This window comes from Cupressus sempervirens, chromosome 4 (assembly GCF_028749045.1).
Source record: "Cupressus sempervirens isolate cs-2001-9-10 chromosome 4, ASM2874904v1, whole genome shotgun sequence".
NCBI classification, from domain to species: Eukaryota; Viridiplantae; Streptophyta; class Pinopsida; order Cupressales; family Cupressaceae; genus Cupressus; species Cupressus sempervirens.
The window spans coordinates 108133605-108154675 of NC_143121.1; the positions used below are offsets into that span (position 1 = coordinate 108133605).

The 21071-nt window shown below is 34.9% G+C and overlaps 1 pseudogene across 1 annotated transcript in view; it reads right to left on the minus strand.

The window, feature by feature from the left end:
* Positions 1-7552: 7552 nt before the first annotated feature.
* The window catches only part of LOC149560173 (uncharacterized), a 115113-nt pseudogene continuing 101594 nt past the window's right edge, over positions 7553-21071 (minus strand). The window contains exons 6-7 of the transcript XR_016363661.1: positions 8230-8629; positions 7553-8015 (exon numbers count right to left, since the gene is read on the minus strand). The product of XR_016363661.1 is annotated as an uncharacterized LOC149560173 (transcript). The remainder of the gene's footprint in view (positions 8016-8229; positions 8630-21071) is intronic.

Here is a 21071-nt window from a genome sequence, read left to right on the forward strand (position 1 = left end):
TTGGTTATAAACTTATACGTACTATAAGAGTTAAATTGCATTGATTTTTTCCTTTATATTTGAAGATGTTCTTGCAGAAAAGGAAAGTTGGTATGTTTGCTACTAGGATTATTGAGCAGGCTCTGGAAGTGAACATCTTTTATGATTAAGATTATGAAGAGGAAATTTGACATTGCTTCAGATTAAGAGGGAGCAAATAGAGAACATGATTCTGTCAAATTTTGTATTCAGAGGGAGTAGATCATATCACTTCAGAGGTAAACTTGACATGATTAATGTTGTTGTTTCTTATGCACTTATTGACTAACATCATATGGTTGATGGTTATATACATATAGTGATAAATCTACTCTTGTAGAACATGCTCCATGATTTAATGTCATGTGACCTTGTGATACTGGTGCACTTATCACAAGGATGAGTTAAATTAGTACAGATGAGCAAAGTGCTGATATTTTTACCAAGTCTCTTGCAAAGTTGAAATTGTGTACTTTAGAGGTAAAATTGTTATGACTTTGTTGTAAAAGCATTTATTAAACTATATTTTCATGAATATAAAATTCTTTGTTTGCAAGCTTGCTTTGTGAAAAGTAACGACTTTTCTTGTGAAAGGTGACGGCCTTTCTTGTGTTTTGATCCTATTATAAAGTGACGACTTTATTTATAGTTGATCTTTTTTTTTTCAAATAGAAATGTTTGAAGTTAGGGTTATCCTTGTTCTTCGGGCCAAATTTTGCTAGACACATTGATAACCTTCATGGTTCTTTAGGCCGAATTTTATCGGACCATGAAAATCCATTGTATTTTGAAGTTAGGGTTATCCTTGTTCTTTGGGCGAAATTTTTCTGGACACGTTGATAACCATCATGGTTCTTCGGGCTGGATTTTTTCGAACACAATGAAAATTATATTATGGTTCTTCGGGCCGAATTCTTCTGGACACCATAATTAACCACATTTTTAAGTGGTGTATAACCTTGTGTTATAATTCTTTAAAATCCCTTTGCTAAAGAGGGAGTGATGAGGAAGTTAGCCTCATAGTGAATTGAATTAAATTCCATATGTTAAATATGTTGATATATACATGTGTGTGTTGGTGGATTTATATTGATATTCTTAATATGTCATTTTAGGAATATCATTCTAAGATCATATCCCTTCATATACTCAAGAGAATAATGTGTTATATATCAATCTTCCCCAATTAAGAGGGAGTATTAAGGATGTTAGCAATTTTGTATATTGAAACTACTGGTGGATATTCTATCATACCTAGTAGTATGAAGATGTTTCAAACTCTCATTACTAAAGAGGGAGTGTTGAATGTAGTTTCGATCAGTTTTAATGTCTAATGAAGTATATGCTTAGACATAATTAAATCAATTTGGATATAATGCTCTACATTAGGATTACAGTCGGTTTATTATCTTGACTGTAATATTAATGCAATTCAGTCTCCTTAAAATTATTCTTGTTTACCCTTTAATAGAACTCCTCATGTATTTGTATGGATCGATCTTGTTAAAAGATGATCTAATTAAGGAGATGTTAAACAAACTAATCTTTAGTTAGTGAGTAAAGAATAGACATGATCTATGTGGCCTTAATCATGAAGAGTCGTGATTCTTACTCTTACTAACCTTTTGTATGATATATAAACATGCTAGAATTATATCATAATTAATTCTTTAAGTGTTGTCTCAAACTAAGTTGGATATCATAATATCTAAGTTTATTATCATGACTAGACTACATTAATTTGTTGTCCCGAATTGTGTCAAAAGTCATGGAAGACTTAGATTCAAAAGGTATTACTTAAATCATCTCTTAAGAAGGAGTGTTGAGATAGCTTTGATTGTATCTAATTCATAGCTATGGTAGAAAACAATTGATATACATATCATTGTTAGAATCAGATATTGTTGGCATATTTATACTGACACATTTCATGAAGCGATGTCTACTATAAAAAGATCACACCTATGATATAGACTTCTTGTTGAAACTTATATTATCAAAGGATAACATCTAGTGTGATAAATATATATTGATGTCTTTAAAATGACATTCTAAGATTATCATAATAATGTATTCTATAACAATCCTCTTGAGCTAAGAGGGAGTGTTAAGTTGTAGCTTCTGTCAAATTGAACTATCCTAGAGTTAATCCTTCTATGGTTATTGACAATCATTGATTAGACATACTGTGTGTGTGTGTGTGTTATAATTAATAATGTGTTAATTAATGATTGATTTTATATATATAACCATAGAGACATGTCTCTTCACAAGACATGCCTCTTGAAGATATATTTATATATCTTGGAAATCTGCAATTGAAACACATAGAATTACAACAATGTTATTACATTTGCAAAGATCCTAAATCTAACAGTATTTTGTAGATTATGAATTTGATCACTAGATACAATAGTGACATTCCAAAATATCGCATTGCCTTGGGGGGATTTCTTTATTTCCATGGGAGTTGGTTTATTTCCCTCAAGAGCCAAGCTCCATATAGCCATGATCTTGCTATCAATATTGAAACTAGAACCTTGTAGCTCCCCAGCATTATTGGTCTCTTTAAAAGAGACTGACTTATCCTATTTCCTGATCTAATCTAACATGAAAGATGAGCTGAGCTCCCATCCTAGAAAGAGAAGCATCCCACATCTAGCTACAAGCTCTCTGGCTTCTTCTACTATGAGGCTCTCATTGCTAAGATCACAATCCTACAACCTTTGCACCAATTTTGAAGTCTTCTCAAGGGAATCACCCGGTTGCAATTGTAAGGTAAGCTCATTATGCTTAACTTTATATAAGAAAGACTTGAATTCATATGATTTGATGAATTCATCATCTTTCATGAACTCTTGAGCTTAAATGATCTGCTCATCTAACATCTGAATTTGCAATTCAGTCTTATTTGGGATCTTTTCATTCTCCCCAACTTGCTTTAACAAGAAGTTGTCTTATTGTGTCCAAAAAAATTGATCCTTTTGGCAAAATTTGCAAAGCCTTTTCTCTAACCTCGTCAGGAATTTCAATCATTTTCTGTTTCTTCCTCCCATTTGCCCATGAGGAACTCTCTGGCTGGTCATCTTCAAGCTCAATGGTTATAACATCCTCTTGGTGAGGAATTTGAGGCTTTGCCTTGTCTTTGACTTCAGCAGGCACCTGTGCCATTATCTGTTCAAAATTATCTAGGCACCTATTATATCTGTCTAGAATTGCTGCCTCATGATAGAAACCCCTAAATGATGGATCAGTTGCCTTCATGGCTTCTTCAATCTTCATTATCTTGCTCCATCTTTGGGTTCTATCCCTACACACCTCTATTTCCAAATAGTTCAATATGCAATCCTCTTCACAATTTTGTTTGCTGCTTGGGAAGGTATATTTTCTCATTTTCTTTAAAGCATGCCTCATCAAATCATTTGGATCATAGGTTCTAGTAGGGGCCAAGGGAAGCTTAAACTCTCCCATACACTAGTCAATCTCTTCTATAGCATCTTTTCCTATCAAAAAATCACCTATCTTTGTATTCCTTGCTACAAAAGAGTCTTTCTTGACAGTAGGACCTAGATACTCTTTATTCATCATTAACAATTGCCAAAAGAATTCTAGTTCACCTAATCTTTTAGGGATATATTTTGGCAATACATGAGGGGGTTGTGGATACCCAAAAACCCTTATAATTAAAAAAATTTCAAGTAGAAACAAACTAGCCCAATCATGACTAAGAATCTTATCCCCACTTGGGCAAGTAGATGGTCTTATTAGCATCCTTTCACCTCTAGGTACTCTTTCAATTATATCTACTGACATGTTTGTAATAGGAAAAACAAAATCATTGTAAAAGGCAATAGCACTGGCATAAGGATAAAACCTTTGCCAAAATAGAGTCCGCATCTACACGAGCAAGTTCTCTCCATTCTCCTCAGTAGCTTCAATAAAATCCAGACTGATATGTCCTATGTTCTCGTATAAAATGATGTGCATCAGCAATGAATAGTGGAGGAATCTAATATTCCCAAGTTCTCCTTTTTGAGCCGCCACAATCTCATCATGCATCCTACAGATGATATACTCCACAAAATCATACCCAACATTATGATTGGGATCCTGGATATCCAAAGCAATGATATATATGTAGCTTGGGAAATTATTTGTACCATCAATTCCTATCACCTTGTTTATCCCAAAAACAATGTACCTGAAATACTTGCAAAAGAATTCCAGTGGCATTAGGTCTCCTACCTTCTTTGACATCTCACCCTTCTCCAACTTTGATTTGGGAATATGTCTCTTCATGACTCTTCCAGTAAAGAAATTCTTAGAAGTTTTGAAGGTTTCATTCATCTTCTCCATTTCAATTGCCTTTGTCATAGGCCCTCTTAGGTCAAAGACCTCAATGAATGTCTCCCTATCCAATTTGCATAGGATACTCATGTCCCTCCTACGGAAAGCTTTAATTGTTGGATTTGATCAATGCCTTTATTGGATCAACATCCACTATTACTTTTGACATTATCAATTTTTCCATATTCCTAACCCACGTGTTACAAATTGGTGACTTTGCAAACCTATTTTGATGGAAATACCAAAAAAGCTCATTTCCATTTGTATTAGGTACAATGGCATCTTTGCAGAAAGAATATGTATCTCTGAAAACATGTGCATTCAAGGTTTGAGCATGAGAAGACCCTAGAAGAAAATATACCCATTCTTCTACATACATTGTTGCCAACTTTGGTTTTCCCTGTTCGGTAGCTTGCAAAGATTCTTCCATATCACTTTGAGCTATTATCTTACCCTCTTCCTCTGCCATGATTTCTATAATCAGATTTCTTACAAACTTTGTCAACTTCCACTTTTGAAAACTCTGAAAATCACTTGGCGCTCAAATTTATCTCTGGATTGTACAAAAGACTATAGCTCAGAATGTCATTATATCAACTTATTAATAGAGAAAAATCAGCAGAGAAGCATTTATATCCATTTATGTCAACGTGCGTGAAAAATATCAATTTCTGTATAAGTGCCCAAATCTTTTTGTACTGCCAACCTTTTCTATCTTTTTATGCACTTTTGACAAGACATCACTTTTAAGTCATAATGAGGCTCTTTAACAGTCATTTTTGCATTAAAACCTATCCTCGCAACCCTATGACTCCCTTTGTTCGCCATTCCACAATCATAATTTGCCTTAGCAATTATACACTGACAATTGGGCAATCATAGCTTTACACTTCCTTTCTCCACTTTGCGGTCTAATCACTGCTTTTAGTCCTTAAATGCATGACTGAGTGCCTTAAACATTTGACATCTCTTTAACTTTAATCGCACAGTTGCTCCATTTCACTAACAATTATACTTACTACTTATGACCATGCAAATTCCCCTAGCAGTCACTAAGTTGCGGCTTCACACACCTTTCAAGCTTTAAGGTTTTCACTCTCGCGACCATGCAATCAAAACACTATATGCAGTTTGACCTTAACACTTCACAAGGTCGTAGCTTGGTTTATTTGACAACAATTTTGCTTCACGACCGTGCGAGCAAAGGATATTTATGCTCTTTTCATCCAGTCTTCGCTTCACGGTCTATCCTTGCTGACACTTCTCTAATATTGTGATTGCACGATCTACCATATTTTGCTTTGATCTTAACTTGTTCACCTGGTTGCGATTTAAACATTCATTTTGATACTTAATTGCGCAACCTTGCGAATGAACATTTTACCTTGTTTTGCAATGTCACAACTTGTCTCGGGAATTTTCCTCTTATCACTGAGAAGGTGTGATCCCATACATCTTTCTTGTAAGTTGACCGTGTCGCTAAGTCACAGCCTTAATTATCCTTATCTTCTTTGACAGCGGGACTAAGTGATCAAACATTTCATGCACTTTGCAGTAGTGATCATTGGGTCACGACTTATCTTTTTTACTGCTTAGCTAACATCGCAACTGCGTGATCTAACGCTTTCTTAACATTTTTGCCTAGTCATGGTCTAAGAACTGAATATCTATTTTAACCACGCGACTCAGTGGACAAACAACTTTTGGCTTCATAACTGCCTTTTGCCCAGTCGCATTTCATGCTGCATAAAGTGAATTAATTGCCCCGACCATGTGACTCAAAATAATTTTAGATATTTTAACTTGGTTGTTCCTTCACAGTCAGATCTCCTAACCATTTAGTCTCCCCTGCGACGATGCGATTAAAGGTTCTTTATGAAATTTTAATAGTTTCACGAAGTTGTAGTTATCATTCAAGTTTATCTTCTGATGCCCCAACCATGCAAGTATAAGCATTTTCCCTGTCGCTGTGATGATTCATTACATCTTTCTTATTTGGGTGACCGTGCGACTGAGGCTTGATTGACTGCTTCGCCGGGTTGCACCTTAAAAGGCCACTATCTTATGATGAGCTTTGACTTTGCAATCATCCTTGGTCGCTAGGTCACACACTTAAAATCTTCATAAGCTTATATTAAGACGCCAAAACATTAAAATAGGATACAACCCTTTGAAACATTTGAAAATTTAAAAAACTCAAAAAGGGTGTGGATTTAAAATAAGGGTTTTTTTAACTAGGGCAAACGAAATAAGAAACTTCAAGGAAACCCTAAGCGCCAGGGATGGGCCAATACGATCAGATTTAGGGTTCTTACCAGAGGATTAATGACATATCATAATAAAACCCTAGCAGCTTATTAAAAATCAATGCATTTTCACATTAGAATTTTAGAATTTAGGCAAAGTGAAAATGAGGGTCAATAGTCTATGTAGATCACAAATTATGGAGATGGATAAAATTGTACCCATGATTGAACAATATATAACGTAGATTAGAAACACCTCTCACAATAATTTTTAAACAATAGAGCTCATCGAAAATCTGATTAAGGTTTCAAGCATGCTTAAACACCACTTTTTTTAAAGAAATATGGCTCCCTATCCATCAATTAATCCTTTCTCTAGCGTCATGTCTGAGAAAAGCATGAGCCCCAACATTTATCATGTAAGATGAATACGGTAAACATGCCCCATAGAGATTGCTTCTTCAGCCACGGGACATTTTTCAAAGATCAGACAATAGAAACTTAAATAGCTACAGAGAGAATTGTATTAGATAACTTTAATGGCCTTCAAACTTAAAAGGTTTTAGTTGGTCTTATGTGTTAACAGCTCATGTTTGAAGTACCTGTCTTATTAATCTTTGTTCTCAGAACTTGTATTCTCAACTCAAGTAATCCTCATTCTCTAAATTCCTAGAATAACAAATGTCGCAATTATCATATTATAAATGGCACTATGCAACATGGAAGAGATCTATAAGCCCGTAGCATCATATATCCGAAATCACAATTAATAAAACATTAACTGCAGGTTGTGATGGTGTACAAACAAATTCCTCCCACCCTATATTGTGAATAAACTAACCAACATATTAACTTTTCATGAGTTTCCTAAAAGTCAAAAGATAGAGCTGAAATGCTAAATCTCACATGCAGCTCTCATATTTATAATGCATACCTATTCATTCTGTGATAATTTTTCTTATCTTTCATGTTTCCACTGGTTAATACATAGGGACAACAGTATATTTAGAATTATTCAAACTTTAAAAAGTTTTTGAGGACTATAGTGGGCATATGATATTGTCACAGAGTACACAAATAGGCTCCTATGTTTACAACGCTAGTGGCATTACCCTATGGAAAAACCATTGTAATTACTACATTTCTTTTTAAATTAGCAAGCAGTTCAATAAACGAACCTAGATCATTAATTCAATCTATTATAACATTCGTTGCTTAAGCCAATGCCCAACATAAACTAATGTAGTAGTCTCCATTGGTACAAGGAGCTTTTTTCCTAGTTTAAAGAAAAATTTGTTGCATGAACTTTTAGTCTTCAAGTTTTGGTATTGCAGCTCATCCTTGTTTATCACGAATACTCATACCGGATTCTCTTGCAAAAGCAATCTTGGTATCCTGAAAATTCTATATCAAAACAGAACAAAATTAGTACGGTAAAATTTGTTTTATAAGAAGGTAGTTTATCTTGTGGCTCATCAGATATCTCATTGCATTACGCAAGGTTACAAACAATATGGTCCACAGTTTTAAAAGAAAACATGATATGAAAGTTGTATGGAAAACAAACCAAACAAAAACAATATTAAAACATTTACACTAAGTGCATGTAAATGCATACCTTGGGATAGCCATCAGATTTGATAGATTGATCACGAGACATGGTAGTCATTGTGTTTGGAACATGTTTAAGAGCTGAAGCTCTATGACTATCTAACTCAGGAGTAAGACATTCATTCTCCATCCATGCACTACTCTGCAACCTTGCTATTTCACATGCTTGAGCATCTATCTTGGCCCTGAGTTGCCCACATAACACCTGCACTGCCTTTTCAATCATATGATCTATGCCATCGTCAACACCCAAACAATTGTTGGTTGTCTCATTTGTCGTGATTTGACTTTGGATGTCATCTACATTTGACATAGTATTGGCCTTTGAAGTACAAGAAAGTGACATGCTTGACATGGCATGGGTGGTGGACCATAACCTCTCTTTATCACCCTCTGAATCCATATCTCTGTCGTGCAAATGGCAATATTGGAGCTTATATATTATCAATTATTTGGTAATTAAATTAATAGAAGCCACAGATTACCATCAAAAATTTTCAATTCAAATGAATAAAGTATAAGATTTTAGGTAGATGTTTGGAATATGTTTGATACCTTAGCTTAAATTTCCAATCCCGGTGTGTTCAAGCACAAAGGACAAGACAGAAAATAATGTGCATAAATGCTGAAATCTATCAAATCAAAAATTATAATAATAATAGGATCATTCATTTTAAAACTAGACCTCTTTCTATGTTCAAGCACAGAGGACAAGGCAGAAAATAATGCGCATAAATGTTGAAATCTAATGAATTGGCAGTTGTGATACTATTAGGACCGTTCTTTTAAAACTAGACCCTTTCTATTAAAAAATAGTAAATAAGTACACTAATATTATCAACCCAAATATGTGCCATGACGGTTCCTCCTGGAAGCAAAATTAACCATTAAAAGGAACACTTGAACAAAATGGCCTGGAAAATAGAATTCACAAACTACAGGCACACGGTTCAAACAAACAAGTAAACTCACCAAACACAAGGCCCAGAAAAAGTCATGCACCGGAAATGCGAAGTCAACAATTAAGGTCATGCGCTAGAAACATTGTGGTAGAGTTAGTAGGAGTCCGATATAGCAATCACCCATTATTATTATTTTTGGAAACCAAGAATGATGATCAACAATAACATAATTGTATTCTAACAGCTAATATTAAGTCTATAATACATTTTTAAAATTTCTTGTTAAAGTAGGATTGATTTGTCTCTGCTGTAACTTGTAATAGCACTTACTGATTTTTCTGTATTTTCAAAGTACTCTTACAATAAAATATATATATGATATGAGGGGCATATGTCTCCTATAGAGACATGTATCTTCTTAACTCATTTTAATTATAATAATAAATATTTGCTCAATGTATTATTATAATTATAATAATTTATAAATGGAATATGTATATGTATAATAATATATCATATATATAATACACACACACATTCTCTTAATAATTTATTATCAATAATAATAATGCTAATTAATAATAATAGAGAAATATAGATATCAAATGCCTAAGGCCAATAGACCATTCAAACATTTGATTTCATCGATTGGAATCATTTGATCAAAGCTACAACCATTAACACTCCCTCTCAGCTAGGGAGGATGATCTCTACCCAAATAAATAACACAGTTTATTATTGTTACCTCATGGTAACATCAGGAGTATGGTATGCCCAAGAATATCAACCACATGCATTTCACCATATGCATATTTTCTTTGTATGTGAATTGACACCATGTCTCATGATGTCTACCAGCAAAACATATCTGCACATGGTGTCTCCCTATACTAAGACTCACAACATACACCATGCCATATCTCAGTAACCTAGATACATGGGATATGCACTATCAAATTTTATGGCATGTCGACAAATATCTTTGATCAAGTGATATTCACCATAATGTATGGCATATCCGTGGATATCTTACTAAAAGATATCCACCATACAAAAAATTAGATATTATGGCATATCTACGGATATCTTACTACAAGATACCCACCATACAGATCTAATGAATTTAAGAGTAATGGTCTAAAAATATCAAGTCTCATGATATTCGCTAAGTACTCAAAAGAAACGTCCATAATGTATGTGTGCATGTATCACTCATGATACTAACCATATGGACATTACAATTCATGGCCTGTCCACAACTATTGAATCCACCATGATATATCTATATAATAAAACTCATAGATATCTAAGTCACGACATCTATCTTTCAATTGTTATTGATTTACAAGATATAATCTACCATGATCTGCTTAGATATGACATCCATCATGGTAGAAGGTTAGAGTGTTGTAAGATCGTCACTTTACTATAGTAACCATAAACAAACATCAATGAAAGATCGTACCTTCCACTATGTTTCCACAAGGTCATGTAGTAACTTACATGACATCCACCATGAACATTTCCAGAGGGTGTAACAAAGGCTTTCACCTCAGACTTGTCTCTTATAGAGAAGAATGCATTATAGTAAATCTTACTATTCATTGATGTTCATGAAACTCCTCACAAAAGGCTCTGATCCATTACTTCAAGCTTGTCCTCAATAATGTACAAACTTCACTTTTGGCAGAAGGCTTGGAGAAAGTATTGGGTGTCATATCTTTAGTGATAATGTATTCTGAATGAATAGCATTCACAATATCCATCTACGATTTTAGGCATTCACATAAAGACCTTTTAGTATTCACATATGGAACTTCATCTCATGAATCAAAGTTCTCTAAAAGCTATAATTTTTTGATCACTAGAGAATCCATATCGACATGGTTTACTCCCTATGAATAAATATGATCAAGATCCTCAAAAGTCAACTGAAACATATCCTCTATTCGCTCCCTCTATCACAAAAGCATACCTCTTTGTCAAAGGTTGCCTCTAATGAAATGTCAGGCCTCCTCTTAATATATAAGAATACTCATAATCTTAATAACCAAAGATATTTTCTTTAAGAGCCTCACTTTATCTAGCATGATCATTAAATGACTAATGAATCCTAAATCAAAACTTCTTTGGAGCTACTTTCATAAAATTGAGTCATGTACAATATTTGGTAGCATGCTTAATGTACCAATCTTCTTTCCCTTCAAGAACATCCCCAGAGATAAAAGAAAATATCAAGGAAAATAGCTCTTTATAGTACGTATAGAAATACAAATAAGAGGGGACTACAATGAGTAGATAAATGTGATACTGAAGAATAATAAATACCTATTTGCACATCAACATCCTTGATATAATTTGCTCCAATGAAGGTTCATATTATTGGAACTGTGATAGTGTCTCTTCTTTGACATCTTCCTCTAAGAATAGTTCAAATGGGAATGGAACATTGGTTATCATTCCCTCCGATCCCCCCCCCACAATGTAAAATTCCTACTCAATTGCTCCATGTTCGGAGTTCCCACCAATCATGCTTTAATCAACCTTATCTCTATATGTATTGATCAATGTATCTAACAACAACTTGAATAGCTTCATAGTTGAAGCAACAAATTTTACTTGGGAATAATGACATTGGTCATTATTATTCTTCACATTTCCTTAATTGGAAATGTCATTGTAACATAATTTGAGAATATGATGCCACCCGAGTTCTAGTAAAAAAGATGAAGTTTTTACTTTAAGGAAGAATTTTGTAATAACTAAAATTAGGGGATTGTCGGAAAACAAAATTTTCAGCATTAGGACAATGAAGAACTCAGGTCTTTATGTTAAGGCAAGATTCAATGAGGAGATGCAACAAATGAGTAAACAAAAAAAACAACCTGAGTATAGATATATTTAAATGCAATCAGGGTATAAAATGACACCCTTATGTGGAATGGTGATGGATGGTATCCATAGCCTGATAGTCCCAACTCTGAAAAAAACTAAAAATAGTAAATTATCTTTGTAAAAATATAAGTACAACATCAAAATAGTCTACATCTTCCTCTTCCCCTTTCCAAGAGCTCTAGTAAAAACTACTAGTGTAATGTCCTCGATTTTGGTAGGTCAACACGGTGGATGGAGTTAGCTCATCATAGCGACCCTCGGGAGCTGACATCGTGTTTTAGGGGTCTTAGTTGTGGACTTACTATTTTTAGTAAGTCTATTTTTGGCAGTGCAGTGGATGACTTCAGCAATTGGTCGTTACTTGCAGTTAATAAAGTAATAATTTCATGAGCTCTTATTTTATTAATTATTGAATTGCATTATCATAATAATATTTATATTGCTATACTAATGACTTAAAAGAGATGTTTCTAAAAAGCGAGTTGGAAAGTTTCTAGTGTTGAATTCTTTTGAAAAACTTGCACAATTTCTGAAGTGGAGTTTTAAGGAAACTTTGGCCAATGAAAAGTTTATAAATAAGAGCTCATTTATTGAGAAAGACATGCTTAAATATTTATTTTCTTTTGTTGCCTTTGTGGCTTTTCCAAAGTTCTGATTTTTATGGCCCTTGCTAAAGTATAAGGGTTTGGAAATTCTGAGAATTGTATTTGCAATTTAGCTGTTGAGGTATAGCTAAGATTGCCTAACTTCTCTACTGTTCATCACTGTAGCTGAGAAGTGTTTTCATTCCACTGCTAGAGTATAGTGGACTTGCTCATACTGTGGCTAGGAAGACTTTGGTTTCTATTTGAGAATCAATTTGGTGCTGCTGCAAATTGGGTCTTCATTATTTTGAGAATTATCAAGTCTATGATTCTCAAAGTCTCCTATTGTATCTACTATGGCTGGAGATATTATTTTGTAGACTTACTTGCATTGCCTCTTGCAAGCTGGAAGGAATTGATTTGCATATGTGATTGCAGTGCATTGTGAGGCAGTAATTGTGTTTATCAGGAGGCCTGCATGAATCCTATTAGGCCCAACGTTTCAGATATTGGCCCTGCGATTCATATATCAGACCCACGATTAATAATTACTCACACTGGGCATCAAGTATTAGCTGGCAGTGATTGTTTTTCTTTTACATCTGCAGATATTTTAGGCGGGTCTGCAATCTTCTTTTTGGGCCTGCATTCATCCTGAATGCCTTGTATTACCATTTACAGAGCTTGCGATATTTACAGGCCTGCGACTTTTCTTTGGAAGACTGTGTGGGGACTTTTTGGGGGCATGTGCTATATGTTAGTGGCCCATGTTGAGTATTACACTTCTGCCCATCCTTTAGGAGGCTGCAAATTGCTGCAAGGAGAACATGTATGGGTATTGGAAGGGCCACGTTAAGTTCCAACTTCAATCTAGAGTCTGTGTTTTCCATATGGCTCATACCTGGAGCATTCAGATTTCAATCAGGTTCGTTGGTTGTTGAAGTTCATTGTGGAGACATTGTTCAATTTGTTAGAAAATAAATTCTGGAAAATTTTGATGTCATTTTGCATTATTGTTCCTTGTTAATTCATATTTTTATGAAAAGAATTTTAAAAGTATAGTTTTCAAATCAGAAAAGGAAACATAAAATCCAAATATTTCTCATTTTCAAACAACAAATCAGTATTAGGCCAAAAGGGGGTTTTACAGTGGTATCAAAGCAGTTTCCTACCAACCTATAGGAATTGGGCTCAGTTTGATTGGTGCTTTGTTTTGGAGATTTGGCTTTCAGCATTATGGATGGTGACAGGAGGTTTGGTATTCATTATACCAGCAGAGGGCGTACTTCTCCGCTTAGGGATGGAGAATCTAAGATATGGGGCATTGTGAAATAGTTGGACGTACTAGTGAATGAGCTGAATCAAAATCACAATTGGATGATCGAACTGATTTCAAATCCGAGATTTGAGCAGAGAATGATCACTTTTGAAAGAGTGAAATGTGATGATATAAATTCTGGCTACAAATATACGGGACATTTCTTATGAGTCACCAAATGAGCTGAGCTCAGTTGTGGTAGAATGTGATGAGAATTCATGCCAGGTTGAGTCAAATGATGCAGCTGTTGGCATGAGTTCCCAGAATCATGTAGTTGATGGCGATGCAATAGTAGTGGGAGTAGGAGCATGCGAGGGCAGTGTCATATTAGCAACCACTTTTGTGTCGATTGAACCATCTAGCAAGGAGTTTAGTAGTATGCATGCGGTGGTTGTAGATGTGTGCCTTGATGATAGTACACATGTCAATGATGATGAGGTACACTTTGTGGACAATCCTATACATTGTCTTATGACAATCTGTTGCTTGAGATTGATGTTGATCACCCATTAGAGAGGAGTTGGACTCAGTTTTCAACATCTGTAGACGCAATTCAGTTTTTTATAGCCAGAGTTGGTGATGTTCTTGTAGCCATAGCTTCTAATGAAGATGTAGTTACAGGTACAGTTGGCATGAGTGCATATGGTTCTCTTGTAGCTACGTCTTTTTCTAGGATTGTTGGTGACAATCACAATTCCAGTCCAATATATATTATATGGGTGGCTACGGGGAAGAAGACTATGCTGAGATCTCCTATAGAGTTATCTTTTGGCGATGCCCTAACTTTCACATCATCATCATAGGTGTTGGGTGCTATATTGCAAGCGATGTTGATAGACCCTAAGTCACAAGGTTCGAATTCGAATTCGAGTTCGACGACTATAAAATTCGAATGAAGTTTGATAAGAGAAAAAATTTGGAAAAAAACTCGAATTAAATTTGCCTTATATAATTTTAATTATTTCTTAAATATATTTAGTATATCCCATATATTATCAAAATAATTAAAATTGCCTAATAGATTTAAAAACTTTATAAACATGATGACACATTTATAGAGTATAAAACATAGTATATATTAAGTATAAAACGAAAATTTCATTTCACATTAATTTAATAGATTGATTAAATATATTTCTAATCACCTATTTACTCAAACATTTTAAAATTTAAAGAATCAACTATATTACTTCAAAAATAATATATTTTTAAAACATTTCATTTACACTTAACAAATTTAATAAAACAAAAATTAATTTGAAATGAATAAATATAATATATGCATTATTACATTATAACGAAACAAACCTAAGATTAGTGAATATTATTTCATTTGTACTTAATAAATCTAATAAAACAAACAATACATTTATACATTACAATGAAATCAACCTAGTAAATACTTTATTACATAACATTATTAAATTAATCCAACAAAGACTTTTACATTAAAATAAATTTAACAAAGACTTACGTTATATTATTACATGAAATAAATTGAACTATATAATTACATGAAATAAATTTAAGAAGACATTCAAGGAATTTGTAGACATGGGAGCCCGAAAATTACAGGCAATAGGAAAATTGTTGTCGTCTGCAGGAGCCTTTGCACACTCGTCTACAAGAGCTGAAAATTTCGCATGTGCACACTCCATCCCTACATGATTGTACAAACCATTGTTTAAAAACCTCTGTTGAATCCTTTTTTTTTAGAATTTTGTGTGTTTTAGGGCCGAAAAAAATGGTTCCAAAACCCTAAAATGTTGTCAAATGCCTAGAATAGTAGTTTTTAAATGTTTACAACAATAAAAAAAATCTTGATTTTTGTCGGCGAACACTAACGATTTTCATTGAATATTTTAGATAAAATTAATATTCGGCAAAATCCGAATCTCATGCTTGGGATTTGCCGAATCCTGTGACTTAGGATGGACCCAATGATATTGGAATGCAGTTGGTTTAGCTCTGTCAAGGATGCCATGTACTTCTTCATTTGGGATCTAGGTGGAGGTTGGAGTTCATTGTATTGTCAGATTGCTTGAGGACAAGCAATCTCAGGGAGGGAGGACTGTATTGTCCCCAATTTTGTCAGCATCTAAATTTTAGGGATTAGCTTATTATTGTGATCCTCGTAGGCTAATTATTGTGGATAGAGTGTCTTCTGTAGTAGAGGCTTGGCTTGGGAGGGTCTTATCTTCTCCACATTTTAGTAAGCTGCAAGTTGGCCTTTGTTTGGCTCAGATCGAACTTCGTTTGGGCTTAGTTTTGTGTACTTACTATTCGTGGTAAGTTGGTGTTGATTGAGATGGACCCTTTCTATTTTTGGAAAGTGCATTTGGTCACATGGAGAAATAATAGTTATGACACCTATTTCAAATGACATATTTAAATGATCAGTATTTTGGAATTATTATATTTTTAGTAGCCAAATTATTATTAATTATTAAATGGCTTATTATAAAATTATAATTTGACTTTATAATTTCACTTAAGTTGGGAGTTGAGTTATCATTGAAAAGTGTCATTTATTAATTAGTTAAGTCAAGTCAAGTGAGAGAATTTAGAGGAAGCTTCTAATTAATGTTGTGTGGTGAAGCTTCTTGAGTGAAGTTACATTTTGGCAACAAAAGGGAATTTGGAGGTTATAAATACAAGCCCATTTGTTGAGAAAGGAACACTTGAATAATTTATTTCCTTTTGTTGCCTTTGTGGCTTTTTTTGAAGTTCTAACTATTGTTGCCCTTGCTGAGGTATAAGGGAAGCTCAGAAGTATTTTCGAATCGTTGTTGAGGTAAAGTGATTCCATTTAGTCTCCCTTACTGTTATTGTTTGTGGTTGGGAGGATTATTATTGTCGAGGAAATTACATTTCTGGGGTTTCAAAATTCTGAGATTTATTTCTGAAGACTACATTTGCAATTGTGCTGAGGTATACAATTGCTTTTTTCTCCTACTATTCTTTAATTTGGCTAGGGAGAAATTACTTTTGAATGAATTTGTGAAGGAAATGGAGGATTCTTTAATAGCTACGATTTACATTTGAGGATCCACACGTGTTATTCAGAGGCAGCTGTTACTAGTATTTGCAATGTTTTGGTATTTTGGGGAAGTGCAGATTTCATTTCCAAGCACCACGTAGGAAATTTGAAGCAATTTTGCCATTTTCTCTCACTTGCGATTTCTCCAAGAGGTTGTCTTTTGCATGTTTGCAAATACATATCATCCTATAGTCTGCAATCTGGTGTTTTGAGGATAGATGTTCACACTTTGGCAGCGATTTGGCCGTTGGGGTTAATAAATCTGGTCCTACGTACAGGTTCCAAAAGTTATTCTGCTTTTTCTCAATTCAATAGAACTTAATAATGGCATGACTATTATTTGGTCTCATTGTTCTAATTATTGCATTCTCCATTCAATATTAGTGGTCATATAACACTTTCAGAATTATGTATGCAAACAAATAAGGAAGAAGTTGTAAATCAGTTGTTTGGTATTCATTTATACAAGAGCCTTCAATGTTTGATTTATCTAGTAATTATGAGTAGCTCATTACATATCCTAGTATTGTACTAGAAAGTTAAAAATCATATGCACAGTTATAGTTGAATTGTTCACCAAATGTTTGACGAAATGTCAAACCACTGATTAGTGTGGAAATTGATGATTGTTTGAGCCATAACCGATAGAGGTTATTACAATGGTATCAAAGCGGTTTCCTGCCAGCCTGCAGGAATTGGGCTCAGTTTGATCAGTGCTTTATTTTGGAGATTTGGTTTCCAACGTCACGGATGGTGACAAGAGGTTTGGTATTCATTATACCCGCAGAGGGCGTACTTCTCCCCCTAGGATGGAGAATCTAAGATACATGGTATTTTGAAACAGTTGGATGTGTTAGTGAATGAGTTGAATCAATCACAAATTAATGACCCAACTGATTTCAAATCCGAGATTTGACTAGAGCCTAATATCACTTTTTCGAAGAGCGAAATGTGATGATATAGTTGCGGCTACAGATGTGCGGGACATTTCTTATGAGACACCACATGAGTTCGACACAATTGTGGTGGAATGTGATCAGAATTCATGTCAGGTTGAGTCAGATGATGTAGTTGTTGGCATGAGTTCCCAAGATAATGTATTTGATGGCGATGCAAAGATAGTGGGAGTAGAAGCATGTGATGATATAGCCATATCCACAACTACTTTTGTGTCAGTTGAGCCATTTGTTGAGGAGTCTAGCGAAATGCATGCAGTTATTGATGTGTGTTCTAATGATAGCGCACATGTCATTGATGATGAGGTGAGTAATGTTGAGGCAAAGCCAGAGCAACACAGTGGTGAGATTCACTTCGTGGACAATCCTATGTTTGACATGGATGCAACATTGTCTTATGACAATCTGCTATTTGAGGTTGAGGTTGATCACTCACTTGAGTGGAGTTGGACTCTGTTTTCACCATCTACAGATTCGGTTCAATTTTTTGTTGCGGCTGTTGGTGATGTTCCTCCATCCACGGATTTTGACATGGCTACATCTATTGTTGATACAATTGGCATAAATGCATGTGGTTCTCCTGTAGCTATGTCTTTTCCTGAGTTTGTTGGAGATGATCAAGATTCCACTCCAGTATATATTATGTGGTTGGTGACCAAGAAGAAGAGTATGCTGAGATTTCTTGTGGAGTTGTCTTCTAGTGATGCTCTGATTTTTACACTATCAACACAGGTACTAGGTGCTACATTGTAGGTGATGTTTAATGTCAACAGGTATGTCATGCACTTTTTCGTTTGGGATCCAGGTGGAGGTTGAAGTTCACTGTATTGTCGGATTGCTTGAGGACAAGCAATCTTGGGGAGGGAGGATTGTAATGTCCCCGATTTTGGCAGGTCAACAGAGTGGATGGAGTTAGCTCATCATAGCGACCCTCATAAGCTGACATGGTGTTTTCGGGGTCTCAATTGTGGACTTACTATTTTTAGTAAGTTTATTTTTGGTAGTGCAGTGGGTGGCTTCAGTAGTTAGTCGTCACCTGCAATTAATAAAGTAATAATTTCATGAGCTCTTATTGTTATTAATCGTTGAGTTGCATTATTATAATAATGTTTATATTATTATAATAATGACTTTAAGAGATGTTTCTAAAAAGCAAGTTAGAAAGTTTCTAGTGTTGAGTTCTTTTGAGAAATTTCCACAATTTCTGAAGTGGAGTTTTAAGGAAACTTTGGCCAACAAAAAGCTTATAAATAAGAGCTCATTTATTGGGAAAGACAGGCTGGAATATTTATTTTCTTTTGTTGCCTTTGTGGCTTTTCCGAAGTTCTGATTTTTATGGCCCTTGCTAAAGTATAAGGGTTTGAAAATTCCGAGAATTGCATTTGCAATTTAACTGCCAAGGTATAGCTAAGATTGCGTAACTTTTAAACTGTTCATCACTGTAGCTGAGAAGTGTTTTCATTCCACTGCTGGAGTGTAGTGGACTTGATGTTTGCTAGATATTTTTCCTTACTGTTCATACAATGGCTAGGAAGACTTTGGTTTCTGTTCGAGAACCAATTCGGTGCTGCTGCAAATTGGTTCTTCATTATTTTGAGAATTATCAAGTCTATGATTCTCGAAGTCTCCTATTGTATCTACTGTGGCTGGAGATATTATTTTGTAGATTTACTTGCATTGCCTCTTGCAAGCTGGAAGGAATTGATGTGCATATGTGATTGCAGTCCATTCTGAGGCAGTAACTGTGTTTATCAGGAGGCCTGCATCAATCCTCTTAGGCCCAACATTTCAGATATTGGCCCTGCGATTCATATATCAGACACGTGATTAATAATTACTCACACTGGGTGTCAAGTATTAGCTGGCAGCAATTGTTTTTCTTTTACATCTACAGATATTTCAGCAGGGTCTACGATCTTCTTTTTGGGCCTGCATTCATCCTGAATACCTTGTATTACCATTTACAGAGCCTGCGATATTTATAGGCCTGCGACTTTTCTTTGGAAGACTGTGTGGGGACTTTTTGAGGGCGTGTGCTATATGTTAGTGGCCCGTGTTGAGCATTACACTTCTGCCCATCCTTTAGGAAGCTGCAAATTGCTGCAAGGAGCACATGTATGGTTATTGGAAGGGCCACGTTAAGTTCCAACTTCAATCTGGAGTCTTTGTTTTCCATATGGCTCATACCTGAAGCATTCAGATTTCAATCAGGTTCTTTGGTTGGTGAAGTTCATTGTGGAGACATTGTTAAGTTTGTTAGCAAATAAATTCTGAAAAATTGCAAGTGTCATTTTGCATTATTGTTCCTTGTCAATTCATATTTTTCTAAAAAAAAATTTAAAAGTATAGTTTTCAAATCAGAAAAGGAAACACAAGATCCAAATATTTCTCATTTTCAATAAACAAATCAGTATTAGGCCAGAAGTGGTTTTAACAACTGGAGGGGTAAGAAGCCTAGTCCTAGAAGTTTGTTGTAGTTATGCCTCCTCCCTTTGCACAACTGGCTATAAATCAACTTATAAATTATCAAGCACAACATTAGGCATTTTCTACCAACTACAACATCTATCAAGTAATATCCAAGAAGACTAATGACAATAGTGTATATAATGACTTGTACTTCACAAACTCAAAGTTGTAGCGTACTCCAAAAATAAAATGAGGATTTGGGTGCAACACCCCCAATGGGGTCAAGAGGCAATGCCCCCACTGGGGAAAAGGGGCAGCTTCCTTGCAAGGGTCTGGAGGCAGCACCCCAATATCCATTTCAAATCCACTAAAAATTGCTCTAGACCCCTGCAAATCACCTTTCAACACCTTGGAACCCTTTTTTCTCCTCAAACAGCACTTCAGAGCTCACAAAATAAAAAATAATAATTCTGTTTGAATGGAAGTCCCTATTATGAAACTGCAGCCAATAAATAATGCACTTATCGCCATATTATCGGTGATAAAACTGCAACTTATCAGCAATTAAAATGGCGATGAAGTTTTGTGTTTTAGTGCCATGAATGTTTTATTATGACAAGTGTAACTATGCATGAAAACAACATACATAACGAATGCTACCTTTGCATCTGCATTATTTTCAATGTGCATAGGCATCACATTATCTTGAAATGCTACCCTAGCATTTGCATTATTTTCCTCCTCA